Below are 16,725 nucleotides of genomic sequence, written 5' to 3'. Positions count from 1 at the left end.
TATTATCATGTAGTTTGGTACCATGAGATCAAACTTCCGCTCCCAGCATGTTTCTCCTACTCCCATGTAACTGAAGGAGTCCCAAGCCGGACTTGGATTTCTTACTATTGAGTGCTATTCTGATACCTACTGGGAGCTGCTATCTTGCTCCCTTCCCATTGTTCTGCTGATCGGCTGCTGGGGGTGAGGGGGGGGGGAGATATCACTCCAACTTGCAGCAGTAAAGTGTGCCTGAGTCTGAGCTTTCAGAAGGAGCCGACGCTACACAATAGAACTGCTTTCAGCTAACCTATTGTTTCTCCTACTCCCATGTAACTGGAGGAGTCCCAAGCCGGACTTGGATTTCTTACTATTGAGTGCTATTCTGATACCTACTGGGAGCTGCTATCTTGCTCACTTCCCATTGTTCTGCTGATCGGCTGCTGGGGGTGAGGAGGGGGATATCACTCCAACTTGCAGCGCAGCAGTAAAGTGTGCCTGAGTCGGAGCTTTCAGAAGGAGCCAGCACTACACATTAGAACTGCTTTCGGCTAACCTATTGTTTCTCCTACTCCCATGTAACTGGAGGAGTCCCAAGCCGGACTTGGATTTCTTACTATTGAGTGCTATTCTGATACTTACTGGGAGCTGCTATTTTGCTCCCTTCCCATTGTTCTGCTGATCGGCTGTTGGGGGGGAGGGGGGGGGATATCACTCCAACTTGCAGCGCAGCAGTAAAGTGTGAGTGAAGTTTATCAGAGCACAGCTCACATGGCTGTGGCACCCTGGGAAATGAAGAATATGGCTAGCCCCATGGGAAAAACAGATTACAATGCAGGATTCTGCTGGAGAAGCTCTATTAACTGATGTTTTTTTAAAAAAAACATGTTTTCCCATGAAGGAAAACATAAATATTACCAGAATCCTCAATCCTTCCAGTTACTGGTAAATTACAACTCCCCAAATCCTAAGCCTGGGATATGAAGACTAAAATGTTTATACCATTTGCTAAGGATGCTGGGACTTGATTGTCAACCTGCAGCTCTCGAAGCTATTGGCTTTTATTGGAAAGCTAGGAAATGATTGAAAGTGACTGAGAATGCCACAAGCAATGCAAATGTTATGGCAGCTTTCCCTATTGTTCACATCAACAAACAGAAATCCATACACATACATGCTTTAAACTGTGCTCCCTGTCTGAGGGAATATCTCATATCCCTAATGATAAACAGAATACGTTGCAGCTGCGTTGGAGCAGACTGGGTATAATGGTAAATAATCCGGCCGCCATGTATGAGCCTAGGATTCCCAGATTTCTTGTGTCTCTGCGGCAGGATGGAGTTACGCCGCTCTAGATGAGTTATCAGTGCATTAGAATAATTACACAGCATAACCTTTAGCCGGACCCAGAGACACGGGGCAACGCGACACCGCTTACAAAAGCACTGTGACCTTCCAAGTGCAGCCGGCACGCTGACCCAGCCAGAAAGCTGGAAAATGATCACTCATTCCACAGTTTTACTTACATCTCTGGCAAAAACAGTTATTTTACTCAACTTCTACCTTCCATTAAAGGGCAACTAAATCTGGAGATGAATTCCTCTTGCTGAAGGTGGCTGATGCCACACGGGGCTGATTCTTGGTCACGCCAGTTGAAGGATTGATTCTTGGCCACGTGTGGCCTCAGACTCAGTCGGAAGCTTATCTGCCCTTGTACGGAGCCCACCAATATCTGGCACAAAATCAGGCAAATATCAGTTTGAAAATCCCGTTGGACAAGAAGCGCATCTGTGTATTAAAGCAGTCCTGATCCAAGGGGTCTCCATAGGCCCCTCTGTATGACTGGTCCCAGTTGGGCCAAATGGACACAAAGCTGCTTATTTGGTGACCCTGCCAAACAATCTGACTGTGTATGGCCAACTTTAGTCTTGGATAACAATGGGCTGTAGGAAGCAACACAACAGAAATTAGAATAACTTTACAATTTTACTTACATCTCTGTCAAAAACAGTTATTTTACTCAACTTCCACCTTCCATTAAAGGGAAACTAAACCTTGAGAGGAAACTTTTACATTCTCGCCGGTGGATGGCATTTCAGGGAGATTAGTCGCCTGCGAACAGGGAGATTTCTTGTGGGCGACTAATCTCCCCGTGTGCCAGAGCCCTAAGGGTGAAGACACACTGAGCTACTAGTAGCAGCTACTTTCTCATGGCTACTGAACTCCAGAAAATCCCCTGCCATAGACAATAATGAGAATTGCCTCTGCTAAAACACACAGAGACAATTATCAGTAAATGATCAGCATTGTCTGTTTTAGTAGCCATGACAAGTAGCTGCTACTAGTAGCTCTGTGTGTCTTCACCTTACGGCTACTGAACACCAGAAAATCCCCTGCCATAGACAATACTGAGAATTGCCTCAGCTAAAACACACATAGAGACAATTATCAGTAAATGGTCAGTATTGTCTGTTTTAGTAGACATGACAAGTAGCTGCTACTAGTAGCTCTGTGTGTCTTCACCTTACGGCTACTGAACACCAGAAAATCCCCTGCCACAGACAATACTGAGAATTGCCTCTGCTAAACACACGTAGAGACAATTATCAGTAAATGGTCAGTATTGTCTGTTTTAGTAGACATGACAAGTAGTTGATACTAGTAGCTCCGTGTATCTTCATCCTTACTGCAGTGGGCTTTTAGGAAAGAAGAAGACTGGAAGACTAGTCCTCAGTCTAGCATGGGTGCCCAACCAGCAGCCTTCTGGGTGTTGTTGCTCTACTACCCCAAAAGGCTACCAGAGAGATTCTGGGGGCTAAAGTTTAAACATAGGGAGGGCTGCACTTTTCCTATACCTGTTCTAAAAAAAAAAGAAATATAGTAATTTGAATTAATGTGTAATTATAGCACAAGGGTGCCAAAACAACAGCTTACTATGACTGCAAACTATAACTCCCAGCATCCCCTACCAGCCTTTGTGGCTGACCGCCTAGCAATAGGTGCTAAAACGCATGGCTTTGTATAAAAGTGCTTACCTTACACAAAGCAGCCTTTCAGCATTGAGGGCGGGTGAGAGCCAGGAGCCGGCATTACATGCTGTTGTGACAAGGACACGTTATGTAAGCTCAGCAGGGAGTAATCAGCCGCTTGACTCCTTTATCAGCAACATTAAATCATCATTCTACAGGCCTTCATATCCTGCTCTGCCCACAATGCAAAAGGCCAGGGCTTTATCTCCCTGCACACGGAGAAGTCTCCTTTTATCTGCTGCCTGAATGCAGACCCCGAGCATTTTAAAGTCGTACAAAGAGAAAAAAGGAAAAATATTTCAAAGAAATGCTGTCGAGTCAAGTAGTATGGCCTTCCCGTTTCCTTTTAAGCCGCTCTCCCTATGTTCCAAATGATTGGCTACAGGTTGGCCTAGCTCCTTGAGGGTCCCAATGGTGGGTGTGTGTTACAGTTTCCACAGACAAGGCTAGATAGGCTTACAATAGGTAGTCACACCTGTGCCTAACAGCAGTGGGATTTTAGGGCAAAAATCTGCGTAGTGAAAACACGCGAGCGATTAATCACATCGACTTCTATTCTACCCTATGGTAGAAAAGTCTTTGCGATTAGTACTTAAAAGTTGCGGCGACTAATCACCCCGTGTGTCTTCAAACTTAGGGTGAAGATACATAGCTACTTAGTAGCAGCTACTTGTCACGGCTACTAAATGCCAGAAAATCCCCTGCCATAGACAATATTGAGAATTAAACACACATAGAGACAATTATCAGTGAATGATCAGCATTGTCTGTTTCTGCAGCTGTAACAAGTAGCTGCTACTAGTAGCTCCGTGTGTCTTCCAGAAGAAGAGTGGAAGACAAGTGCTCAGTCCATCAAAACAACTGCTCCCACCTCTTGCACATCCCTATCCCTGCATCCCACACAGAACTCAGTGTGCCCAATAAGGAGCCACCACCAACTTTTATGGCTCTGGCACACGGGGAGATTAGTCGCCCGCGACAAAATCGCCTGCGCAGCACGTACCATCCCACCGGCGACTTACATGTTCGCCGGTGGGATGGTAGTTCGGGGAGATAAGTCGCCCGTGACAAGGGAGATTTGTCGCAGGCGACTAATCTCCCCGTGTGCCAGAGCCCTTAGGGTGAAGACACACAGAGCTACTAGTAGCAGCTTCTTATCGCGGCTACTAAAATAGACAATGCAGATCATTTACTGATAACAGTCTCTACGTGTGTTTTAGCAGAGCCAATTCTCAGTATTGTCTATGGCAGGGGATTTTCTGGAGTTTAGTAGCCATGAACAAGTAGCTGCTACTAGTAGCTTAGTGTGTCTTCACCCTTAAGGGTATTATGCCTACCAGGACCTCAAGCCCCCCAAAAGTGTCCAACAAGACCCCTATGGCCACCAGAGCCTTTCAAGGGCCCATTAAACCCCATGTTTACTAACAGTGCCAAAGCCCAACCAATATCCCTGTACCTTTTAAGTACTGAATATTATCAAGAGTGCACAACTAGGATGCCTGGCTCTGTATCTACTAATACGGTAACTCTAGTCCACCAAGGTCCCTATTGCCACCTACAAATGACTCCGTGTACAGATAGGAAACAACAAACACAAGCTCTGCAGATTCTGGCATATTGCACAAAGGGTACACTTTACCCACAAAGCCACAGGGAGGAAGCAGCAGTTTTCCATGGTTCTACCACAAGAAAGCAGCGTCCTTAGTAGCAGTTACTGTGTACTGTATAGAAGCCCAGTGGCACCAAGCTCAGGGTGTCATTAAGGTACTATCAATAGGAATACTAATTGGAACTAATTGGAATCTCAGTGGTACCAGATAGGATCTGTGCCACTGTGACAGAATGCTCTGTTATACAGATAGCTAGAATCTCAGCCATAAAGCAGGACAGGACTGCTGCTTACAATGGGGTGGGGATCAGATAGGATCTGTGCCACTGTGACAGAATGCTCTGTTATACAGATAGCTAGAATCTCAGCCATAAAGCAGGGCAGGACTGCTGCTTACAATGGGGGGATCAGATAGGATCTGTGCCACTGTGACAGAATGCTCTGTTATACAGATAGCTAGAATCTCAGCCATAAAGCAGGACAGGACTGCTGCTTACAATGGGGGGGATCAGATAGGATCTGTGCCACTGTGACAGAATGCTCTGTTATACAGATAGCTAGAATCTCAGCCATAAAGCAGGACAGGACTGCTGCTTACAATGGGGGGATCAGATAGGATCTGTACCACTGTGACAGAATGCTCTGTTATACAGATAGCTAGAATCTCAGCCATAAAGCAGGGCAGGACTGCTGCTTACAATGGGGGGATCAGATAAGATCTGTGCCACTGTGACAGAATGCTCTGTTATACAGATAGCTAGAATCTCAGCCATAAAGCAGGGCAGGACTGCTGCTTACAATGGGGGGATCAGATAAGATCTGTGCCACTGTGACAGAATGCTCTGTTATACAGATAGCTAGAATCTCAGCCATAAAGCAGGGCAGGACTGCTGCTTACAATGGGGGGATCAGATAAGATCTGTGCCACTGTGACAGAATGCTCTGTTATACAGATAGCTAGAATCTCAGCCATAAAGCAGGGCAGGACTGCTGCTTACAATGGGGGATCAGATAGGATCTGTGCCACTGTGACAGAATGCTCTGTTATACAGATAGCTAGAATCTCAGCCATAAAGCAGGGCAGGACTGCTGCTTACAATGGGGGGGATCAGATAGGATCTGCGCCACTGTGACAGAATGCTGTTTTAAAAAAAAATAAATAAAGATAATCTCAGCTATAAAGCAAGACGGGACTGCTTTTGCAGATTAAGTAAGATACGTAACACAAATTATACTTCTTTCTTTATCTTCTGATAATTCTGGCCATAGTGTGATAGGGACCCTATATTGTAAGCTCCACTGAGGCAGGGAGTTATGTGGATGATGAATAATCTCTGTAAAGTGCTGTATAAATGCATCCATGCTATTTAAATAAAAAATAATAATACTGTTATCAGGCACAAATACACAGATTATATGTTCCAGAAATCCAGTTTTGCAGACAGCTGCGGATTCCATAATAAGTGGGCTCAAGGCAGCTGGAGCAGCTGTGCAGAAGCTGGGGGGCGCTGTTGCAGGGTGGGGACCTGGCCAAGGAGCATTGTTTAGGAAAACTTAGTAAAACAGCATCGTGTTACTGAGCGGAAATCTCCAGTGAAGTCCATTGATTCTTTTTGGCAACATCAGCCAAGATCAACAAGGCATCTCCATCCATGAAAGTGATACAAGCCATTAGAGTGAGATTGCTGGTCTCTGATCTCTGTGTCCTGCCGACTCACCCAATAATAGGTCACCTATAAACATATCCTGAAATCTAGAAAGTGTTGAGCAGGGGGTGATGGGACATGTAGTTTCACAACAGTTATCAAAATGAAAACATTTTTGCAATAAGTCAATTCAGTGGTTTTGTTGCTCCAAGGGAACTATATACCCTGGTTAAAAGTGCCACTGTGACAGAATGCTCTGTTATACAGATAGCTAGAATCTCAGCCATAAAGCAGGGCAGGACTGCTGCTTACAATGGGGGGATCAGATAGGATCTGTGCCACTGTGACAGAATGCTCTGTTATACAGATAGCTAGAATCTCAGCCATAAAGCAGGGCAGGACTGCTGCTTACAATGGGGGGATCAGATAGGATCTGTGCCACTGTGACAGAATGCTCTGTTATACAGATAGCTAGAATCTCAGCCATAAAGCAGGGCAGGACTGCTGCTTACAATGGGGGGATCAGATAGGATCTGTGCCACTGTGACAGAATGCTCTGTTATACAGATAGCTAGAATCTCAGCCATAAAGCAGGGCAGGACTGCTGCTTACAATGGGGGGGGTCAGATAGGATCTGTGCCACTGTGACAGAATGCTCTGTTATACAGATAGCTAGAATCTCAGCCATAAAGCAGGGCAGGACTGCTGCTTACAATGGGGGGGATCAGATAGGATCTGTGCCACTGTGACAGAATGCTCTGTTATACAGATAGCTAGAATCTCAGGCATAAAGCAGGACAGGACTGCTGCTTACAATGGGGGGATCAGATAGGATCTGTGCCACTGTGACAGAATGCTCTGTTATACAGATAGCTAGAATCTCAGCCATAAAGCAGGGCAGGACTGCTGCTTACAATGGGGGGATCAGATAGGATCTGTGCCACTGTGACAGAATGCTCTGTTATACAGATAGCTAGAATCTCAGCCATAAAGCAAGGCAGGACTGCTGCTTACAATGGGGGGATCAGATAGGATCTGTGCCACTGTGACAGAATGCTCTGTTATACAGATAGCTAGAATCTCAGCCATAAAGCAGGGCAGGACTGCTGCTTACAATGGGGGGGATCAGATAGGATCTGTGCCACTGTGACAGAATGCTCTGTTATACAGATAGCTAGAATCTCAGCCATAAAGCAGGGCAGGACTGCTGCTTACAATGGGGGGGATCAGATAGGATCTGTGCCACTGTGACAGAATGCTCTGTTATACAGATAGCTAGAATCTCAGCCATAAAGCAGGGCAGGACTGCTGCTTACAATGGGGGGGATCAGATAGGATCTGTGCCACTGTGACAGAATGCTCTGTTATACAGATAGCTAGAATCTCAGCCATAAAGCAGGGCAGGACTGCTGCTTACAATGGGGGGATCAGATAGGATCTGTGCCACTGTGACAGAATGCTCTGTTATACAGATAGCTAGAATCTCAGCCATAAAGCAGGGCAGGACTGCTGCTTACAATGGGGGGATCAGATAGGATCTGTGCCACTGTGACAGAATGCTCTGTTATACAGATAGCTAGAATCTCAGCCATAAAGCAGGGCAGGACTGCTGCTTACAATGGGGGGGGGGGGGGGGGGGGGGGGGGGGGGGGGATCAGATAGGATATATTAGATATATACATGTTTTTGCAGGGGGTACTGGAAGGCTTATGGCACCATGTCTCCATCCCCTCAGTAGAACCCTTTGTGCATTCTATGGAGACCTTTCCCTATTTTTGTCACTATTCTGGCTCCATTCAGCAGAAGAGCAGAGTGACGGAACTGGCAGAGAGTTATTGGCCCCATGGCCAAGTCATTTTGCTGAATAAAGATGAATCCTCTCTCATTCTGTTACACAATAAGCACCACCAGACTCACAGAAAGATAAAACACATGGACCTCAACCTGCAGCTCCTCAGCTGTCACTGAAACTACCAGTGGCCACTAGGGGTGCTGTTTCACTGAAGTCTAAAGACAATAACTGAGCAGCTTTTATTCGTGGGTAGAGCTATGGATATAAAATGGCTCCCTGAGGAGAGCAATCCAGCCTAGGCCAGAAACAAAAGTGAAAGCAAGTCCTATTGATAATGAGGGAATATTTCCACTTCAACAATACCACGTTTCTGTCAGGGTGAGAACACGATAAATGCAACTGACGCTGCCATAACGCTTTACAGACCATCAGTTTGTTTTTGCGCACTACAATAACCCAATAACTCGCACACCACACTGCCAGGCAAGCAGGGATGCCAGATTTATTTTTCCAAACCAGCCAAAGTCAGTTCTAAAACCAGCCCAAAACTAGCCAAAAGCCACTTTCTAAAAAATAAAATTATATATGGGAAAAGGTTGAGCCTGAAAGAACGAAAATGAATACAAAACGGAGCCTCTGTCTATACTGTCCAATTGCATGCTGGGTATTGTAGTTTTATATTAATCCTAGCTGTAGGCCAATTGTTAGATACAAACTACATTACCCAGCATGCAATGGAACAAGCATGGAAAAAAACTCTGGCTAGTTTCCAAAATACAAACCCGCCAAGGTTCCAAAAAATAGCCCAAAACTGTACTTTGGCGGGTTTTGTACTTTAGAAACGCGCCAGGTCTTTAAATTAGTAGCCCAATTTGGCGGGAAAACCACCAACCTGGCAACCCTGCCGCACTGCCATGCAAGGAATAAGAGTTGTCATATTGGTATTGCTATTAAAATGATATGCCCTCCCCTCCTGCCTTCCTATTCGTCGAGCTAGCAAATCCGCTCCACCTGCTGTGCCCTGATTGGTTGCACGTAGCTACAAAAAAATCCCGCCCCTTCTAAAACCTTTGCTCTCTAATTGGTTGCTGCAAATCTGACCTCCCCTTCTGCTTTCCTTTTTTGTTTGGTGCCTCAAACGTTGCTATAGGAACACTTCCGCCTCATCGGCCCGCCCACTACTTTCTATAGGCTGCGGTCGGGTTGCTGCGTCACTAGGGATATCACCTGCAAAGCAGAGCATCTTGGATCATTTTACGCGGGAAGAGTCGGTTCAGAATTAGTTTTGAGTTTAGCCAGGCCGCACTGCTTGACAGGTACTACAATTCCATCTATTTGCCTAACAGTTATTGTTGAATTTGTCTGATAGAGAATGCTGGGAGTTGTCTTTAGTGTCAACTCCATATTTTATTTAACTACTGCTGCAGGGCAAAGTTCATAAAAAGGCGTGGCTTAGCTAGAACAGGGCGTGGCTAAAGCCATATTGATTTCTGCCCAGGTTAGTTGACTGATATTTCAATTTATAGTCCCCTGAAACCATGTTATTAGGTGATACCCCCAAGAATAGAGGCCCAATAGAGAAATAATTTGATATAACTCCAAAGACCAACTGCAAATTGCCGCAGTATATGAATATCTTCACTTGGCCATTGGTGCAGAAATGAGGGAGAGCTGAATGATACTACAGAGTGTTATTCACATGCAATAAGCAGCTCACGTTTCCTCACTTTCCCGCCAAATTGGTCTGACTAATAAACATATAGAGAGGTACGTCATGCCCCCTGGCATGCTGCCACTCGCCACAGAGTTACCAGAATAGATTTCTAAATATCTTGCTGTAAACATTCAGATTGTTTTCCTGTACTTAATGTCAGGCTTGCAAGTCCTGGGTTTCCTGCTGAGCTCTGTGATCTACACCCCCAATCTCAGGCTGGCTCAGCACGAAACCAGGGGTTTGCAAGCCTGGCATTGGGATTTAGACCACAGAACTTTGGGCTTGCAAGCTCTCTGATCTACACCCCCAATGTCAGGCTCTCAAGCCCTTTGTTTCCTGCTGACCTTCCTAATCTACACCCAATGTCAGGCTTGCAAACTCGGGGTTTCCTGCTGATCTTTGTGATCTACACCCCAATGTCAGGTTTGCAAACCCAGGGTTTCCTGCTAAGTTTCACAATCTACACCCCAGTATTAAGCTTGCAAACCCAGGGTTTCCTGCTGAGCTCTGTGATCTACACCCCAGTGTCAGACTTGCAAACCTTGGGTTTCCTTCTGAGCTCCATGATATACTGGACGAAGGGAGGGTGCATCCCCCCCAAAACATTGGTCTAAGTTTGTCAAAATAAATGGGGTAAGCTTCCCAACTGCAGATATCTAGTGTGTTCTACAATTCGTTTGCTCCTTGATCTACATGCCATTGTCAGGCTTGCAAGCTCCAGGTTTCCTGATGAACTCTGTGATATACACCCCAATGTCAGGCTTGCTCAGCACGAAACCCAGGGTTTGCAAGCCTGGCATTGGGGTGTAGATTACAGAACTCGGGGCTTGCAAGCTCTGTGATCTACACTCCAATGTCAGGCTCTCGAGCCCTTTGTTTCCTTATCTACACCCAATGTCAGGCTTGCAAATCCGGGGTTTCCTGCTGAGCTTCATGATCTACACCCCAGTATAAGGCTTACAAACCCGGGGTTTCCTGCTGAGCTTCATGATCTACACCCCAGTATAAGGCTTACAAACCCGGGGTTTCCTGCTGAGCTTCATGATCTACACCCCAGTATAAGGCTTACAAACCCTGGGTTTCCTGCTGAGCTCTGTGATTTACACCCCAGTACCAGGCTTGCAAACTTAGGGTTTCCTTCTGACCACTATGATCTACTGGACGAAGGGAGGGTGCGCCCCCCCAAAACACTGATCTAAGGTGGTCAAAACTGCAGCTATCTAGAGTGTTCAACAATTTTGCTCCTTAATCTACATGCCATTGTCAGGCTTGCAAGCTCCAGGTTTCCTGCTCAGCTCTGTGACTTACACCCCAAGTCTCGCGTTGGGGTGTAGAATACAGAACTCGGGGCTTGCAAGCTCTGCGATCTACAGTCCAATGTCTGACTTGCAAACCCCAAATTTACTGCCGAGCTCCACAATCAACACCCCAGATCTGCTCCTATTTACCCCATATGGCGATGTGCACCAAGAAATAAACTTTTCGGCACCCCACCCCAGTGGAACCGACTCTTTATGGCCTGCAATGTACATGTATGTAGGGAGCACAGCAGTGCAGCACAGGAGAACTCCCAGGAGTCACAGGCAGTGACAGCACATTCGGGGCTGAGTGTTTGGAAAGGAGGAGGGATGACCCCACTCTGTTCAGGGTGAGTGAGTGAAAGGAAGAGGTACATCTCAGCCGTGACCTCCCGATACGGGTGGGTGCCTGCACTCCTCACAAAGAGTTGTATACAGCACCTTTGCCCTCAGCCCACACTCCTAGGCTGCAGCCAATGGGTGGGGTGGGGGGGCAGTACATTGCAGATTTATTGAGGCAATGGTGGGTGTCCTAACGGGACTTAACCACAAAAAGTAGGCCAAGTTACCAGTTTGAGCACTCAGTGAGAATAAACAATGTTCTAAGGCAGGGCTTGAGGCCCAGATGTGGCCCTTCAAACTATTTTTGTGGCCCCCAGTCAAAGGCTCTATAGACTTCATTATATTTCATCATCTTATTATAATGCGGCCCTCATACATACTATATGATAAGTAATTGGGACACTATGTAATAGGTTGGAGAGCACTGTTCCAAGGTACTAATGGAATGTGGTGTTTACTACAACTCCCAGCATTCCTGGCTGGTAAGGTTCAAATGACTCAGAAGGTCACTCGGTTTATAATACTCCTGTGCCATGTTGGACCATGATGCATTGTGCAATGTCAGTACATCTATCTGTGTGTCCAATCAGGATGGTTTTCAAGGAAAGCATAGATGGCCAAGGTGTGGCCCTCCAACTGTTCTATCTAAAATTCCCAGAATCTGAAGGAATTAGGGCTCATTTGCGGCTGCAAGCGCAGTGGGCAACTTGACTCCTGACCAGGCAGTACCTCTAGGTACTTACAATTAGCATCATGAGAACAGAGATTTGATTGGCTGCCATGCCTCACTGGACTAGGGCAAATTTTGCCTAGTTACTAATTTAGACTAATTATTAGAAAAGACACCCATGCCTATTGGTTAATAGGTTACTGCTTGGTTAAACCCAGCAAGCATTTTACGTTCTTGTCACATGGGAAAAAACTCTTATTGAAGTGTCAGAATCATAGCGATTGGCTGAGGTCAGCCCATGTATGGCCCCTTAGTAGGGTATTTATCAGTTTAAATGGAGAAAAATTGCCTCTGTACTTGGGAAATCAGCCCCAAAAACTTAAACTATGGTATCAGATTATCTTAGAATGATTTGTGGGATATTCAAAGTATAACTCGCCTGTATTCCGTTTAATTTCACAAAATACTCTCTGTGCAGGGCTGGATGGTACAAGTGTCTGTAGCTTAAATGTTTCTAATGTAAATTGTGCCGCACACACAGAGCTCAATGGATTGTGTGCAAAGGTCGGCAGTTAGTGCACCCCATGTACATCTACTCTGTGATAAATCCTCCCACACACTGAGTAACAGCCAGCATAGAGTTGCACAGTCATCTCTAGTGATGATTCCTCCCCTGCACATACAGAACCTGCGCTACCCAAGCCTATTGGTACCAGGGCACAACATTATCTGGGCAAACTAGGGCCTTATTTATATCATAATTTGTCAGAGGGTGCTGGGAGTTGTACAGAAACTTAACCACAGGTTGGGCAACACTGATATGAAGTCCTTTTGCCAACTCTCTCTACTGTCCCACAGCCCCAGTCCCTTCCCAGAGGCTATTATCCCCCCACTGCTACTATAGGCACCATCTCTCCCTACTATACCTGCTATCCCACAGCCCCAGTCCCTTCCCAGAGGCTATTATCCCCCCACTGCTACTATAGGCACCATCTCTCCCTACTATACCTGCTATCCCACAGCCCCAGTCCCTTCCCAGAGGGTATTATCCCCCCACTGCTACTATAGGCACCATCTCTCCCTACTATACCTGCTATCCCACAGCCCCAGTCCCTTCCCAGAGGCTATTATCCCCCCACTGCTACTATAGGCACCATCTCTCCCTACTATACCTGCTATCCCACAGCCCCAGTCCCTTCCCAGAGGGTATTATCCCCCCACTGCTACTATAGGCACCATCTCTCCCTACTATACCTGCTATCCCACAGCCCCAGTCCCTTCCCAGAGGCTATTATCCCCCCACTGCTACTATAGGCACCATCTCTCCCTACTATACCTGCTATCCCACAGCCCCAGTCCCTTCCCAGAGGCTATTATCCCCCCACTGCTACTATAGGCACCATCTCTCCCTACTATACCTGCTATCCCACAGCCCCAGTCCCTTCCCAGAGGCTATTATCCCCCCACTGCTACTATAGGCACCATCTCTCCCTACTATACCTGCTATCCCACAGCCCCAGTCCCTTCCCAGAGGCTATTATCCCCCCAACTGCTACTATAGGCACCATCTCTCCCTACTATACCTGCTATCCACAGCCCCAGTCCCTTCCCAGAGGCTATTATCCCCCCACTGCTACTATAGGCACCATCTCTCCCTACTATACCTGCTATCCCACAGCCCCAGTCCCTTCCCAGAGGCTATTATCCCCCCCACTGCTACTATAGGCACCATCTCTCCCTACTATACCTGCTATCCCACAGCCCCAGTCCCTTCCCAGAGGGTATTATCCCATTGCTCCTATAAGTTATCCAGCAAGGTCTATCCTATAGCTAAGTCCCAGCATGCTATCAAAAGTCAAAAGACCTTATTGTGTGTATATATGGGATTAATTGCGGCACAGACCTGCTATATATGATTGTCAAGCTGCCAGTGCAAAGGAAAGTTGTTCCCTCTCGGCCATTTAACCAAAGCATATGGTTTTTAGAATCTGATATAAACTCTGCAAATTTCCTTAATCTTTTAAATAAATATTTAAACATGTTTTAAAAATATTCACATAGGTGCAGCATGTACCTTTCCTATCGCGTGTTTACTTTAAAGAAATGGCACCTGGTTGAATTCCCTTCCTATTGGAACTTTGGGCAGATGGCTTTACCCTGCCCGGCCTGGAAACCGCCAAACGAGAGGGCTCGCTTTCCCTTATATCTACTCTGCTGGTCTGGCAAGGGATGCTGGGAACTGTAGGAAAGCAACATGAATGCACACAGTATGATCTCTAACAATAAGTAATAATTACTTTTAGTATGATGTAGAGAATGTTATTCTGATACAATTTGCAATTGGTCTTAATTTTTTTATTGTTTGCAGTTTTTTAAAATTATTTAGCAACTCTCCAGTTCGGAATTTCAGCAGCTATCTGGTTGGTAGGGTATAATTTAGCCTAGCAACCAGGCAGTGATTTGAAAGAGAGACAGGAATATAAATAGAGGAGGGCCAAAATAAAGAGATAACTAATAAAAAGTAACAATAACAATAAAACTGGAGCCTCACAGAGGAATAGTTTTTTGGCTGCCGGGGTCAGTGACCCCCATTTGAAAGCTTCAGAAGAAGGCAAATAGTTTAACAAACTATACAAAATAAAAAATGAAGACCAATTAAAAGTTGCTAAGAATAAGTCATTCTATAACTTACTAAAAGTTAATCTGAAGGTGAACCTCCCCTATAAAGGGGTTTTTAATTAACTAAAATTAAATTAGCTTTTAGTATGATGTAGAGAGTGATATTCTAAAACAATTTGCAGTTGGTCTTCGTTTTTTTGGGGTTTTTTTTTGAATGATATAGCTTTTTTTTGTTCAACAGTTCTTCATATTGGAATTTCAGCCACTATATAGTTGCTAGGGCCCAAATTACCCTAGCAACCAAGCAGTGGTGTGAGTGAGAAATTAGAATATGAATAGGAGAGGCCTATTCAAAGGAAAGGAATGTAATGAAATATAACTATAAGGAAAAGATTAGCTGCAAAGACCAATAGTTTTTTGGCTTCCAGGGTCATATAAAAGTTGGAAAGAGTTGCAAATAATAAAAAAAAAAACAAAACTAAAAATGATTTAAAAACAAGACCAATTGAAAAGTTGCCAAGAATTGCTCATTCTATAACATACTAAAAGTTTATTTGAAGAGGATTTTGTACAACTAAACGTCAGGGCCCTGAAAGATCCAACGTTTGAACCCTGTTCTCTTTTAACGGGGAGTCATCCGCACATTTATTTTGGGTTTAGTTTGCCTTGAATATGACAATGATAATACTCCGTCAGCAATACAGAACTAGATTCAAAGATTTCGGAGTCCCTAGTGAATAGGACAGACCAGCGGGACAGAATATGGGCATAGCCTCCCGTCCCCCAAATACACAATACAGATTTGGGGTGCATACACCATTAATGAAGGTGCTGTGAAGCTAGCCATACACTGGCCAATAAAAGCTGCCAACTTGGCCTCTCAGAATCTTTGGGGCCTTCTGATAGGCAGGTTTAACAGTCACATTAGGCACATGTGTGGCCAACTTGGCCAAAGACCTTCCCTTTGGGCCCCCTATGGGCCAGGCCAGACTGTCGGAGGTAGATACAGTTACAGCTCGCTTCCCTCGTGTCTCATACACTGATATCTCGCTGGAGGTTTCGGCTCAATGACAGACGTGTAACTGTAACAATGCGCCGCCGATACAGTGTTACAGCTCTTTATTTAAACAAACCTAATCGCTCGGCCCATGTCGGCAGCGCCGGGAGCCATTATCTGCTTACAGCAACACAACAAGGGTTTAACCCACTAATATCAGATCATTAGTAGCGCGCATATATCTTGTCTTGATAAGAAAGGGTTATTCTGCCCCCCCCCCCACCCATTGCTTCATAGAATACAGGGCTTTTGTTGACAGATGTTATAACTCCCATGGTCTAGTGGAACTGGAGAGCTCCGGAGCAGGGATATTATCCCAGGAATCCCCAGTGCTACTTATTCTCCTATTAGAGGCACCAGTGCACCTTCAACTATAGGAGCTCTGTCCCTTGTAGAGTGTAAGCTCTTTTGGGCAGGGCTCTCTTCCCCTCTTGTATCGGTTATTGATTGCTTTATATGTTACTCCTTGTAGAGTGTAAGCTCTTTTGGGCAGGGCTCCCTTCCCCTCTTGTATCGGTTATTGATTGCTTTATATGTTACTCCTTGTAGAGTGTAAGCTCTTTTGGGCAGGGCTCCCTTCCCCTCTTGTATCGGTTACTGATTGCTTTATATGTTACTCCTTGTAGAGTGTAAGCTCTTTTGGGCAGGGCTCCCTTCCCCTCTTGTATCGGTTATTGATTGCTTTATATGTTACTCCTTGTAGAGTGTAAGCTCTTTTGGGCAGGGCTCCCTTCCCCTCTTGTATCGGTTATTGGTTGCTTTATATGTTACTCCTTGTAGATTGTAAGCTCTTTTGGGCAGGGCTCCCTTCCCCTCTTGTATCGGTTATTGATTGCTTTATATGTTACTCTGTATGTCCAATGTATGAAACCCACTTATTGTACAGCGCTGCGGGATATGTTGGCGCTTTATAAATAAATGTTAATAATAATAATAATAATCCCATGCTGACTGGCGGCTAGAAAATGCC

At 45.4% G+C, this 16,725-nt stretch overlaps 1 protein-coding gene and 1 long non-coding RNA gene across 11 annotated transcripts in view; one reads left to right on the top strand and one right to left on the bottom strand.

Annotated features, from left to right (window-relative positions):
- The window catches only part of ncoa1 (nuclear receptor coactivator 1), a 237,102-nt gene that overhangs the window by 116,662 nt on the left and 103,715 nt on the right, over positions 1-16,725 (bottom strand).
- The window catches only part of LOC108644836, a 63,706-nt gene continuing 56,131 nt past the window's right edge, over positions 9,151-16,725 (top strand). Inside the window, exon 1 of the long non-coding RNA XR_004222860.1 lies at positions 9,151-9,371. This is a non-coding gene — a long non-coding RNA (uncharacterized LOC108644836). The remainder of the gene's footprint in view (positions 9,372-16,725) is intronic.

Source organism: Xenopus tropicalis, chromosome 5 (assembly GCF_000004195.4).
Source record: "Xenopus tropicalis strain Nigerian chromosome 5, UCB_Xtro_10.0, whole genome shotgun sequence".
In the NCBI taxonomy this organism is placed as follows: domain Eukaryota; kingdom Metazoa; phylum Chordata; class Amphibia; order Anura; family Pipidae; genus Xenopus; species Xenopus tropicalis.
Note: the sequence above shows the minus strand (reverse complement) of the source record. Positions and strands in the feature narration are given on the sequence as shown.